Source organism: Pezoporus occidentalis, unplaced genomic scaffold, assembly GCF_034315485.1.
Source record: "Pezoporus occidentalis ecotype Australia unplaced genomic scaffold, CSIRO_AGI_Poc_V1 ctg24, whole genome shotgun sequence".
NCBI lineage: Eukaryota > Metazoa > Chordata > Aves > Psittaciformes > Psittacidae > Pezoporus > Pezoporus occidentalis.
This window is the reverse complement of record NW_026914285.1, coordinates 8,183,224-8,197,760: the sequence shown is the minus strand read 5'-3', so window position 1 is coordinate 8,197,760 and position 14,537 is coordinate 8,183,224. Positions and strand designations below refer to the sequence as shown.

Below are 14,537 nucleotides of genomic sequence, written 5' to 3'. Positions count from 1 at the left end.
ACCTCTTAATTTTTAGTTTTGAAGCTGTACTGCTAGGTCTCTTACCTGTTTCTTACACTCTTGGACAGAGCCTGTGCAATGGATCAGGAGGTGTAAGCTATCACATCTCCAGAAGCTTTAACTTCCACCTCTTTAACATTTAACTTTACCTCTGTTTGTCATTCCTCTAAGCAAATCCTTATTCATTTGATCTTCTTTCTGCATCCACCCCATGCATGATGGATGTTATTTTATTTCCCAAGGTAAGAGAGTTAGGATTTGTACACTGTTCCTTCCCAAGGGTATGGTATTCAGCACAGCCGGGAGTTTTGATGTCTTGCCCTGTACAGGTTGAGTTTTCTTTTTAAATTAGGAAATCCTTTTGCTATTGTTTATTTCTTATATAACTGCTCTTCCATCTTCCAGGGAGCAGTGTTTAGAGGTTTCATCCTTAGCCTATTTTTTGGGGTGTTTATTGGCTGGTAAATACATTTGCTGGATCAACAGTTGTAGTATTCTGTTTTTCTTAGAGATCCTGAAACTTCATTGTGTATTATGCAATTTGAACACCTATTGTAACACTTTGGGTAAGTTTGCAAAGGTATTAACCCCCAGCCTTTCACATAACAACTGGCATGGGTGACAGCCAAGAGCAACAGCTGATCTGCTGGAAGGTTGGCTGCTACTCAGAGGGATCTTGACAGGCTGTCCCCAAAAGGTTCATAGCTGGTAAAACCTATCTCTAAATATTAGAATAACTTCTTGTCTGAAGACTGCTCCTTTGTCACCTCAGAAACCCACATCAAGATTCACTGTCTTTAATACCTTGTATATAGAAACAATGAAAAGTGCAGATGGTGGAGAGGGACATCTGGAATAGTCCTTTGTGGCTAAATAAAAATACAGAATCACAGAATGGTTTGGGTTGGAAGAGACCTTAAAGATCATCTGGTTCCAACCCCCCTGCCCATGGGCACAGACACCTTCCACTAGACCAGGTTGCTCAAAGCCCTGTCCAAACTGGCCTTGAACACTGTCAGGGATGGGGCAGCCACAGTTTCTCTGGACAACCTGTGCCAGTGCCTCACCACCCTCACAGAGAAGACTGTTTTCCTTACATCTAATCTAAATCTCACCTCTGTCAGCTTAAAGCCATTCTCCCTTTTTCTGCCACTACATCCTCTGGTAAAAAGTCCCTTTCCAGATTTCCTGTAGGCCCCGTTTAGGTACTGGAAGCTGCTCTAACGTCTCCCTGGAGCCTTCTCTTCTCCAGGCAGAACAACCCCAACTCTCTCAACCTGTGTCCATAGGAGAGGTTTTCCAGCCCACTGATCATGCTCATGGCACTCCCTGGACTCACTCCAACAGGTCAACATCCTTGTGTTTGAGGCCCCAGAGCTGAATGCAGTACTGCAGGTGGGGTCTCATCATGTTTGACAGAGCAACATTTTCCAGTCACCACAGAAGTGAGAGGAAAAGCATTCAGGAGAAAAGTGAATTTTAACCATATTCTGTTATGCAGCACAAGTCTAAGCAAAATTGTGAAGGAAAACCCTTTGTGTCTATGAGAAAAGAATGTATCTCATCAGGATGCATTTGACAGTGAGAGACTGCAGCCTAAGCAGTTTCCCAACACTGAATGCTTGGAAAAAAGCAGAACAAGTCGGGTCCCAAACTCTTGTCTGCTTCTGGTGCCGGGTCTGCACTGCAAGTGAGATACCAGTACCTGCCACCCTGCCAAGAAATGCACTGCTCCCCTCAGCCCAAACTGCAAGGTTGGAGAAATCATGGCCAGGTGGAGACTGCAGTCATGCAGCTTTGTTGCTATGGTTTTATGTGTTGCTGTTGCAAAAGCTGTAGAGGATAAGTAAGGGTGTTGCCTGCACATAGCATTTAAATGAGAAAAGGAAATGCTATTATTTCACCATGTCTGATGCTTAGCTTAAAGTGACTTAGGGAAATTGTCTCCTCAGCCTGTTTGAGATCACCCTTCTGAAAGTAAGAGGGAAATTAAACACTTTTCCAAACAATTATGGCTTTTTTTTCCACAGGGACAGCTTTTACTTGGGACAGATAATTCTGAGGGAAGCATTGTCCAACACGCTGCAGGTAAAGGGCACCGTCACATCAGCCCTGGAGAACATGAGCTGCTGAGTGACCTCTATTCCCAGCATGGGTAACAGGGACGATGCCTGCATGCACTACTGAGAAACTGCACATCAGCTGCCAGCACTGCACCCCTCCTGTCTGCTAACACCAGAACAAGGGCTACCTGTTACAGCCATACACCTGATCACCTCTCCCATGGAAACCCCATCCTCACTGCAGCCCAGGCAGCTGATCAGGCTGTCAGCTCCCAGCCTCACCTCTTACCACCACCACAGTCTGAGGACAGTGCCCTTCTGGCTGGGAAAGGAAGATGTCACACCTTGAATACATGTATGTGTGTCCCTCGAGAAGGAAAGAAACTTTCCACAGATACACACCCCCTGCCTTCCACACGCCAAGCACTCTTTGTACTACCCAACATTGCTGCCTTCTGCTTCTCACCCACACCCCCAGACCCTTATGGAGGAATACAGTTAATAGCTCAGGCAGAGCAGTTAAAGAGTTGGAGAGATGGTAGTAAAGTGTCGGGTGTATAAATGTCACCCAGGGCAGTGGACACAGCAAGGTAGCAGCTATGCCCACCTGCTCTCTGCTTCTGTGAAGTATCTCTGACAACCACAGGTCATTTGCCATCAGTGGTTTGAACTAGTACCAATGGTTTCTCTAATGTCCCCACCTACACTGAGGTCTGGGCCCCCTGCTCTGATGCTTATGTGCTTGATAGCTACATTCCTAGTCCTGGAAATAAGTTTGCATCATGATCCATCAGCCTCAAATGTTTTGAGGTCATTTTGTCCTGGCATTTGCTCTGATAAGCACTGTATGTGTAGCTAAAGACTAACTAAAGAAGTGTGCGCTGTGCCCTTCAAGTAACAGGCAGAATAAGACCTTCTGAAATATTAAGGGTAGTGACTGCTGTTCTCATGAAGAAACACTTGCCCTGTGCAGAGACCCACCCCTTTCTAACACTTAGATGTCATCTGTACCAGTGCCTCAATTTGACTTCCAGTGACGTCCACAGCTGAACATGATGACAGATGAATGTTTCTTGCTTCCATGTGTGTTGGCTCTTTAGGTGCTAGGGAAATGAAACAGTGCTTTATATGTTCTCTCCACTTTCCCGCAAGGCATCCAGAGACAGGCAAGCCAGACCCTAGGAGGTGTGAGAGGGCCAAAAGTATGTGCTTTGGCCTCAAGCTGACCTGAGGTTTTGTTTGGGATTGCACTGGGCAGCAGTTCACAGACACTGCAGCACAGATGTGCAATGGTAGCACGCATCATGCCACAGCTACTCTCTAGCAAAAAGCTGTTTCTTACAACCAAACTCACTGAGGCCTCAGGTCTCCTTAAGAGTGTGCTTATAGTGTTGAGGAGCTTCTGGGGAATGGAAACTGGGAGAGGCACTCTTGCTGAAACCACGTTTTGTTGCAGCCCTGTCCTCATAAAGCAGACGGAAGGGAGAGTAAGGGTTACAGCAACAAGCTACGGGTTTGGCAGGAGATCACGCACTGACAGAGGTCACTGATTGCAACAGCTCCTCCGGGCAGGGGCAGCTCACAGCTTCTGATGGGGTGTTACTGAATGCACAGTTAACACTGGTGCTTCAAGTCTCATTCCTTCTCCTTTCATATTCTAACCACAGAGGGTGGCTTAGAAGAAGGATCCAAATCCTGAGTCTCTGAGTCTTTACAAAAGCACCTGGTCCCCTTCTTTGCACAGTGCACTTATAAACTGTGGACCTTCTTGCCACAGGACACTGTACATACGAGTAGCTGGCAAGCATGTAAAAGAGTTTGATTTAGAGAAGAAAAACCTATCAAAGGTGTTTGAGCAAAATGACATCATGCCACGTCACAGCAGACTGCTGAAGATTTTTGGGGGGAAGCATGACTACATGTTTTCCCCATGCTTATGTTTTTCCTTAGGCTTCCAGGTTTGCCCATTCCTATGACTGATTCCTTCACTTTACAAAGCCTCCCCACCCTGTCTCCTAAAGCGGAGGGAGAGGCAGGAAAGAGGTCAGTGAGAAAAGGTGTGTAGGGATCAACCTGTCCACTAGGCATCAGAGAAAACAAAGGGAAGGCTGTAAAAATCACAGGGATGTAAAGGTCACAGGGATGTAAAGGTCACAAGGATGTAAGGTCAGAAGGATGAGCCCATCAGAAGTTTCCCTCTGCTGGCAAGGGTGCCATGACTTGATGGAGCTTCAGATGGGATGAGGTAAATAAAAAGGGGATGGCCCAGATTATAAGCAAGCTAGTTCTGCACTCCTGGCTCAGCTGATGTTCGCAGAAGCCAGTGGAGAATTTGGATGGAACAAAGCAAGGAGAGCCTGAACTGGAGCTCCAGTTACTGCAAATACCCACTTTCACAGGGCTTGATGTTGTTCACTCACATGTCTGCAGACTTATGGGCTCATTGCTGAAAAGTGGCATATGAGTGAATCATCTGTTTTCATAATTCCTCAGCAAAACAAGTGGTCTGATTCACACAGGCAAGAGAGTTCAACCATTTCTCCAGAACGACTGCTGCAACTCCTTAGTAAGGATGTGTTCCGAGACATGTTTTAAATCAATACTGTTTAGAAGACAGAAGGCTGAAGTTGGGGATTAAATTTTAGCCCCTGGGTGTCTGAAAAATTACAGGACACTTCTGGGCCTTTCAAATTCTGTTGGAAGCATTTCCTGGTATTACTGAACACTGCAGATCCTGACAGAAGACCTGCTACTTGTCCAGTGGATAGATCTACACAGACAATTTCGTATGCTCCAGAACAACACTCTGTGCTTTAAACCAGCTTGCAGCCACATGTGAAAGACTCTGCCTTACCTCACACTTGATCTTTCCCCTACCAGATGCATTTCGCCTGTGATCAAGACCTGCATGGCCATGAGATGATTCTGCCTCCTTTGAAAGTCTGGCAGGTAGCTGGGCAGCACTCACTGCCCATTTCTCAGAGGCCATGAGAGGAAGCACTGTCAGAGCAGCATGCCTTCCCAGCAGGTACCCTCAGGAATTAAAGTGCTTGCCAAATAGCATGCCTGTCTCCCTGTACTCAGAGCCTAGTGCAAACCAGTCCCTCTTGCACAGGAGCCAAATTAAAGTGCCTGCGAGCAGCACAGTCTCACGTTAAACAGCCTTGTGTTTAAAACTTCACCATTGTCTGTATACCTACATGCCAATGCATGCCTACATACAGACATACACATTTCTACATTTTAAGCCCTTGTTATATTTTAAGCCTTTGTAAAGGCTTAAAACTTAGTGTTTTACTAAGTACTCAAGGAGGAGAAATGGACTGGAGATACCAAAATACAGCTTGAGGCTTGCAGAGGCTGAGCTTAAACTGGAGAGTCTGATAAGAGCAAGTCAGGATGCAAATCAGTGATATTTAATGCAGGAGCAGAACAGAGCTCAACTTACTTCATCTGTGCCTGTACAGATGCAGTCCTCAGTGCAAGCTCAGTATTCACTGCCCTTCTTCTAGGAGTACACCAAAGCCTCTTTCCACCCAGGTACCTGGTGGACAAATGCTGCTGGTCTGATGGAGCTGCTGCTGGCCCTGGATCTCAGACTGGAGAAAGGCTGCTAGCCTCTGGTGTGCTGCCTGGTAGGGCCCCATGTTCAAAACCTTGGTGCTAAGGAGCAAGCACATTGCTTGAGCTTAGCAGGTGCCCCTCAGCCACAGAAGTCCATATGGTTCTGCCTCCCATGTTGGGAAGGAAAGAATGCTGGAAGCTATTAATCTTGTGGTACTGAGCAGCTTTGTTACTGTGCATCTTGGGCACCAGCAACCTGTGTGCAGTACAGGAGGATGAGGAAGATGAGGAGAGCACCCAGCACAGGTCATGCCAGTGTTTGTTAGTTGATATGATCAAATGGTCACTGTGGCTCAGTGTTTTGCAGAAATCTCAAGTTAGGTCTAGAGCTGCTATGTATTTTGGATTTAATGCACATCATCATTGTTTATTTTTCCCAACCTGTAGACCTGGATACAGCCTAATAGAAATACTCATTGCTAATACTCTGGACTTCAGTAGAGTCCTGTGATTGTGGAACCAGTTGATACTGCTTACAAAGTGATAGTAAAAGGGGAAGCAAAGGGCAGCTCAGGACATTCTAGTGAAATAGAAAACCACAGCAGTCACCTTACAGAACCTCATGCAGTGGCATGTTCTGAGCCCAGCTCCACTGTCAGAGAAAATTACATTATGCTGATATTTATTTTGGCAGAAAAAATCTGGTTTACACACAACAGTCCATAGAGGTCATCGAGGCCAAAACATATCCCAAGGCCCCACATAATGCTGAAAGCTCTAAAAAGAAGTGGCAGCTGATCATTTCAAGCCCACTGACAAGGAAGGGAAAAAAGTGTATCAGCACATGAGCTAGGAAGTAATTGTTCGTTTAACCTGGTATATGTTGTGTGAGCATAGGCACATTTCTTGTTTCCTCAGCCTTCCTTGATCTTGGGCCATTTGCTTATATGGCCGCAATCCAGTTGCACAGACTGGCCTTGCAATTGGCCCACGTTCAGCTCCCGCTTCAAGCAGAAAACCCCCTCAACTCCTGAGCAGCAGACAGATGCCATTCATGCATGCACACCTTCTCCATGCCAACATCTTTCCCACACCTTCCTTGGTACCCAGCCTTGGCACCTGCCTGCTCTGGATCTGGTGTTGACCCCACTCTGAGTGGGGCTGGCTCCCTGCCATTCCCCATCTGGAACCAGCTCCACCAGGAAGCCATTGGGAGCCCTGATCTGTTGGGCCACACATCTTCAACCCTCCTGGGAACCCTGATCCATTGGGTCACACATCTTCAACCACCCCCAGATGGTTCCCAGGCCTGAAAGAATGTGTGATTTTAGAGATACCATGCGCTACATAACTCTGTGGGTATTTACATGGTCAAGATGTTCAGTGACTCCATGGAGATGGCAACAGCCTCTTCCCAGCTTTCTGAAATCAGCAGGAACCTTCCCGTTGACATGAATCTCAATTTAGGAAGGCAGCTAGGGTGCAATTAAATACAGCCTTGTGGGAAGTGGCTCTTGCGTACATGCCTAACTTTAAGCAAGAGCTTAAGTGCTGTTCTGAATAAGGATGATTTCCTGAGCTAGAGCCTCCACTGGGAGCTGGAGTGGATCCAGAAGAAGGTTATTCCGGGTAAGCTGCCTGAGGGATTTTAACAGATAATTTTGTGCATCTATATAGCACGCTATCTGGAGAAAAGGAAAGTAATCTTTTAATTGGATTCCATCTGATTAATGAACCCTCCTGGATCTCCTAACATCCGGCAGTTTATAAGCCATATTCTGGCATCTCCATTGAAGGCTCCAGTAGAAGCTAAAGTGCTGATTCACCTTAGATTTCAAAAATACTGTGAATTTGGTGGCCAGGAATATATGCTGCAAGCATCGTGGCATGGCATGTACATTTATCCCACCAAAGTAATGGAAGTATATTTTGGTCCTGCTTTCTTTTAGTTTCAGGACTATATAATATGTGGATCCTCAAAGCACCTTCTTGAGAAGGATGAGTTCAGCATTTCTGCTGCTGCCTCTCACTGGCCATTTCTGAGATGGAAGAAAGAGGGGAAATTACCATTTTCACAGAAATTCAGTCACTTTTAAAATAAATCAGATTTTTCACAGTGTTGCAAAACATCTGCAGACCTGCACAACTGGAGTACACACACCTTTTTGTGTGTATGCAATTGTTGTGGTTCATGTAAGAATGTGTTCAGAAAATTTCTGTCTCTTGGCAGTAGCTTACCCTGCTTGTGCATTGACCTAGATCATTCAGAAATCTCATCATCTCAGTGGGGTTACCACAGTCCCCATGCTGGTATCTCCTGGATGGGGATGAAGCTGCCCAGAGCAGCATGGAAGGCACCAGAGTACAGCAGTGTGCAGGTTGCAGGCAGCAGATCTGGGCTCAGTACCATGAACTCTCTAGGACAAGTGGTAGCTTCATATTCCAGTCTAATGTGTTGAATCAAACTCCAGTTTTGTGCTCTTTTGCAGGGATTACCATACCTCATGTGCTTGCAATGCAGAGATTTACTGTTACCATCACTCATCTCCATCACCAGAGTTAGCTGTGAGCCTCATTAAGTGCAACCCTCCAGCCCCAAAACAGCACTGTACTTGAGCTTGGACGGGTACATTCAACAACGTGCAAGGCCCACATAGTGGAGTGAACTAAGGGACTGGATGTATCAACCATACATTCATATGTATATCAATCAAGGTATCCATATGATGGAGGACAGGAGTCTTAAGACATTCGTGTGCAGCATGACTGTGAGCTATCTAACTCAGTGAGGGTGATCCAGGATCTTAGAGTACTTATTGCTATTGTAATGGCAGAAAACAGAGTAAAAGGTTCCTAATGCAAATTGGTTATAATAGACACAACCAGATTTGAGCTAAAAGCTAGCAGTTTATCCCACAAATATTAAAGGGAATAGTCTGGATTCAAGTGGGTTTCTATTTGTCTGTTTGTCTCCTCCTTGCCTGCTCCAGATGCTTTCAGAGCTGACAAACTTCAGCTTGTTGTCCTTGTGGAGCAAGGAATCAGTAGACTATAAGGGCTAGACTGCTTGCCTGGTTTTGCACGTATGTGTCTCCACTGAAGTTAGCCTAAAGGATATCCCCAGTAAAAAAAGCATCATGCATCTCTCCAGTGACATAATTCAGGAGCCTTGCTTGACAAGGATACACAGCTGACCTTTCTGACTGCAATTCCCTCAACTCAGACAGGGTTCAAAATATTATATCCGAACCTGGATTCAAATGCTGCAGACCATTCATACATCCATATATCTGTGTAAGAAGCTGAACTTCAACTGTGCATGTTTCTCCATGTCAATATATTCACTTTTGACCTGAGATCTCAGTTCCGTGTCATGAGCTCACCTCTGATCCTAGCCTGCAGTGAAAAACAGAGGTTCCTTACAGAAAATTGAACCTCCCCCAGAAGGACACCAAACATTCAAAATCCAGATGTAATAATGTGGATGGGTTGATTGAACTAAAAAAGCCATGTACTGGAAGGGACCCCATCTCTGGGGTTTGATTTTGCCAGCCCGCACTCAGAACTATATTCTGTGTAAGTAAAATAAAAACACAATTTCCATAGCTCAGGGCTCACCTAGAGGAATTTTGTCTTCTCAGAAGTGAAGTCCCAAACCTCTCACCAAGGACAGGCTTTCTCTTAAAACTGATCTGTAAAACTTGTTTTATTCTGCTTTCTCTATTCAAAGTTTTCTATACTTTTGATAAGTATTCCCCTAATTTCTGAGAATTACCGTAAAGCTAATACAGCAGTGAAGTGCTCATAAATGGGTCAAAGAGTGGTGTGTCAGTTGTGCATCCACTTATCAGGAGGACCAAAATCTGTGGGGAGAAGACAGCTCACATTTCTTACTTCAAAGGCTCCATATCAGTCTACATTTGGCGCACAGCACAAAGCCGTTTGTTTGACCTACAGCTCTGGCTAAACATCATGATAAATAAAAAGGAACATGATTAGATATAAAAATATCTGGGTCACTTTTGCCAGCAAAAGCAGATTTGATCTCTTCCAGAGACATATTTTTCTGTAAATCAGGACAATGGGATGTTCCTTACTTTTTCTCTTGGAGCACATGGGACACCACAGAGGATGCAGGTTCCACCAACTCTAACTGGCATTGTTGTTCTAAAGATCATTTCCTCTTTGAAAGTCCAACGGAAGTCTTATTAAAGAAGTGAAATTTTATCTTCAGATATCAGTCCAGTAGTAAAGTCCAGGTCAGCATCTTATGGTGACCCAGAATAAGTTCTTCCTAGGTTTTATGTATGCAGCTGAAAACTATGAAACAAACAGGCAGGCCAAATAGGAAGAGGTGGTGCTTTAACTGGAAAAGTTACAGGCATTTTGCTTATTTGGCTTGCACTGATAGATTTGTGTCTGGAAGTCTCAAAGATGCTTTAACCACAACACCAGCTTGGTCTTAACAGTGACCGCTCTTTTTGCTGGCATCTTTTGAGAACCTCTATTTTAAAGCTCACATATCATTTCAGCAAACATCAGAAGATATTTGCTGAAAATACAGATACAGTTTTGCTCTTGTAACTCTAAACAATCTGGAAGCTTCTTGACGTACTGCATGTGGTGTGAGATTTTCTGTAACAAGTTGGAACTTTGATGGGAGTCTTATCTCACCAGGCAGGAACAGCATGAGCGGTACCCTGCAGCATCTCACAGCTGATACAAGTCTAAGGAATTGTAAGAACATGGTTTCTGAAGACCCAGACTCATGGACGCACACTACCCAGAGATAGAGCCTGGCTGCTGGCACAGAGCCGCCTCTAGATATGCCATCCCAGGAGGTCTGCATTTGCAGGACTGCATGCAGTGCTCTATCCTAGTATCTGTGGGCTGCGTTCTGGTAACAGGAACACTATGGACTTGAGCAGTTTGAATGAAAACATTGATTTGCTGACTTTTTTTCGGGAAAGCAACTGAAAGAGTAGATGTTCAAGCATACTGAGGTGTGTAATACCTTTCAAAATCAGTGGGAGCTAGGAACCAAAATAGCTATGAGAAGCTGAGTGGTTTGGTCACTGAATGACTCTCTGATGGGACAAGAAGCTGAAACTACGTCTCCCCGGCTGTGGCTGTCTCTGTTGAGCCACTGACTGCTAATACCTTTTGACGTAGAAACTGATGTATGAATGCCATCCGCCACAGAACACGCATCAAAACACTAATTCTTATACAAAACCCTAGCTTACACCGAACATTCATGCTATGTGCACGATGAAAGTCTGCTTTGGAGTCCTCACAAATCTGACAGTGTCCTAGAACTGCACCTGCTCTTTTAAGCAAGGACCCCTATCATTAATTCATAGATGAGCAGAATTTTTAAGTGGTCATTAATATCATATCACAAGTGGCTGAAGCTCACATAATGAGATGAGTGAGGACCAAAGGCTCATCTGAACAGTCTTGGACTTTGTGGAACTGGAGATCAAATGCTGTCTCAGGAATCATTAATAATGGATTGAAACCAACTACCCCATGTAACTGGAAGAATTCAGGAGCTTATAGTCATCTTTGCAACAGAATATTATTCTGATTCATATCACTCTATCTGAGCTCTTCCTGGGTTAACTGGAACCCCAAAACAATGTTCCTGGTAAATTTTAGAGCACCTTCAACTCTTATCAGGGAAATACATGAAATGTGTGTGCAGAACCGGGATCAAAATTCAGAGCCTGCACAGCATCACAGTAAGACCTAGGCAGAAAACAGTAATTCCATTATGAAATCTAGTTGCCTTACACCCTGGACTAAAACATTTCCTCTTACTCTTGCAAAGGGAATAGAGGCAGGTGGCTGGGAAGAGGGAGGAAGGAGCCCAGGGACAGTCTGCACAGTGCCTGGGCTACTGAGGAGTTGTGAGATGGGTCTGTCAAAACCTCATCCAAACCTAAAACTTTTGACAAGCTGGTGAACTCCTTGTTTTGCTGCTGTTTCTTTAGCTAGCTGTCATGGTGACAGATTCTGTCTACAGACAGGGCGCTAATGAAATACTCTTGTATTCTGGACAGCACTCTCCCTCTGCCCCTACCACTGGCTGCTGCAAGAGGTTTGACAGGAGCTCCTGAGTACACATATGGAAAAGTTCAGAGACAGACTAACCCAGAGGTTAGCCCATGGACATCAAAACAGTGTCCCTCCTCAGGGCTTGCTCTAATTCAGAAATCAGGATAGCAGCACCTGCAGCAGATAAACACACATGTGGGCCTGGGTCACTTGAGTTAATGAATAATAACTTGCTGACACGGTAACACATGAGCATCCCTCCAGCTAGATGATAAGCTGTAGGGAATCAGTCACTGAACTTCAGGTTTGGTGCATACATAGTCTATGTATGAGGTATTCATTGAAATGGGGCTTGAATTTAGGAGACTGCAATGTACTGGAGAAACTCCTGTGGAAGGGCAGCTGCAGCTGTACAAGCTTGCTGGGAATACTGCAGTGTGTAGAGGACAGCATAGGAATAACTCTGCTGGTTATGTTAATGCTCACAGAGAGATGCTTGTACACGTGGGGTTACTCTGGAGGCAGCCGAGCCTAGGCTGGTATCATTTACAGATGGAGCCAGGCAGAAGGAGGCGTGATTTACACTGGCTGAGACGCACTTACCCTTTCCTCTGAATCCAGCTGAGCACATTGAGGGCAGCCAGGACTCACAGTGCGGAAAACGGAATCAATATTTTAACTCTTTGCAAGCTGCTCAGCATTTGAGCTTGGCCACCCAAAAGGCTGGAGCCGAGGGCCAGATAACCGTACGACTTGGCACTTCATGTTTCCTCGCCGACGGTGACACGCACGTTGCGTCTTTGCTCTTGCGCTCTGCCCACACGCAGCCAAGGAGGGAGCAAGCCGTAGGCTCAGCTCACCCATACCGGGTGCCGTTTTCTGCAGCGACCACACAGTGTCCCCACAGCGCTGTACTTCCAGCTCTCCACCTACCAGCAGAAACACGTCCAAATGGTAGCTCGTCTGCATGCCCATGAATATACCCCCCTCCAGCGCCGCTCAAACCCGTACTTACATGGTTAGAGTTGGCAGGAAAATGATTCTGACCTTCAGTTGCGACCGGTCCACTCAGTTCAGGCCTGGTGAGGCGAGTACAGAGTCATTAAAAAAAAAACAACAAAATCCAACAAAAAAAAACCCCTCCAACAACATGTAAAGGTCAAAATTCAAGGTCTGCTGCTCATTGCTAAGAAATAACACCAGAAACCTCCCTCTTTTGCATAATACATTTCATGCTGAGACCTGAAACATACTGAAAACAAAGGTAAGCCGTGTTAGCGCCATTTCACAAATGGACAAGCAAGCCAATTGACAGGTCCTCACAAAGGTACATAGCAGACCTGAACCTGATTAGGCTCATGTCTATCGAGGCTCACCCTACCGGACCACACTCCCAAACCCATGCAATAAGTGATAATGTGGGGCTTTGTTTCCCTCTGCCCTTAATATCTCCCTGTCCAAGGGATGGAGGTAAAGCAGTTCCCACCTTGCCATCAAGCTGGTTCAGCTGCCCCTGCAGGGTGGGAGCAAGCAACCTCCCTGACCTCCCTTGGGCCTGCAGACCTGAGACCACCCAGCACATACAGAAGCTGGTGTTTCAGAAGCGCCCAGCCCACTTCAGCAACGTTTAGGACACCTCCATATCTGTGTGACTGCAACAGATACGCTGCGCATGGCAGCAACACTGCTGGAACACCAACATGTATCCAGAAGTGTAGAGCAATGTGGGCCATGATACTTTACCTCCCTTCTTTATCCATTCAAACACAGCTTGTCTCTTCAAAAGCTAGGCACTGCGGGTAGGACACAGGGTCCTCTCAATTACATCTCTGCATCACCTGACACCTGAGGATGGGGCCCTGGGGCCCTATAAGGCCCATGTAGCCCTCACTTAAATGGGGAGGAGAGGTATGGGGGAAAGAAATACAATGTAGGGCTATGATTCCATAGAGCAGAGTTGCAGTAGCCATGGGATACAAAGGGATCTCTGGCCAGACTGGTCACTGGGGGAAATGCAAGTTGGAGGGCAGTGCCAGGCAGAGGGGAAAAAGTTACAGGATGCTTTCAAGACCAAGAGCAGGAGCAACCATCTTGAGATGGAGAAAGATACTTCTTTGAGTATGAAAATTTTCAGGAAGCCCACAGACAGGAAAGCTGATAAGAGAAAGATAACTCCTCACCCACCAGTAGGTTGCAGCAGATTCGAAGGAAAGCTGTCATCAGAGAGGATGGCAGTGACATGTGACAGTGGGCCTTATCTTGCTACGGATGCATCACCAGCCTGGCAGCAATAGTCACTCTTTGGCTAGGGTCATTGCTTACTGGCAGCAAGCTGTCTGCCCCTAGGGCTAGACCACCAGCCCTACCTCGTCTAGGTACCCATGTCATGCCTCCATCTACCAAGGTCGCACCACCAGCCACCATCAGTCAGTCCATTTAGCATCAAGGACCCTTCTGCTAAGGAGTCACCAAATGATGCTACCATTTTTGTTGCTCCATATTAACTTGCTGAGAATTCTCCTATTCCTTAGGATGACCCGCAAAAATACCACCATGAGCAGCAAAAGAAGGGAACCAGTGAGTCTGGTTTTGAGCAATATAACTTCATGTTGGTGGATCATGATGGAGGAACACAAGGGAGAGCTATGGGACACAGCCTTGTGGCCCTAGCTGCGCAAGTGAAAAGCCAGAGGAAAAGCACTAGGGATCAGATCTGAAAACCAAATGTTCACTCCCTCCTTTACCACATAGGCTTAAAGACACAGCAATACATGGACTTCTGCCCTGCATCTGCCATCCTAGTGAAAAAGATTGTCATATTCAGGAAAATCACAGCTTCCCTAACCTCCC

General features: G+C 45.8%; 1 long non-coding RNA gene across 2 annotated transcripts in view; it reads right to left on the bottom strand.

Moving 5' to 3' along the window:
• LOC134165458 (uncharacterized) overlaps window positions 1-14,537 on the bottom strand; it is a 48,412-nt gene that overhangs the window by 874 nt on the left and 33,001 nt on the right. Inside the window, exons 3-4 of one of the 2 annotated variants that reach the window (XR_009965539.1) lie at window positions 12,703-12,766; window positions 9,319-9,590 (exon numbers count right to left, since the gene is read on the bottom strand). This is a non-coding gene — a long non-coding RNA (uncharacterized LOC134165458). Of the gene's footprint in view, window positions 1-9,318; window positions 9,591-12,702; window positions 12,767-14,537 lie in introns of those variants that run through there. The other variant, XR_009965540.1, reaches the window with a different exon arrangement.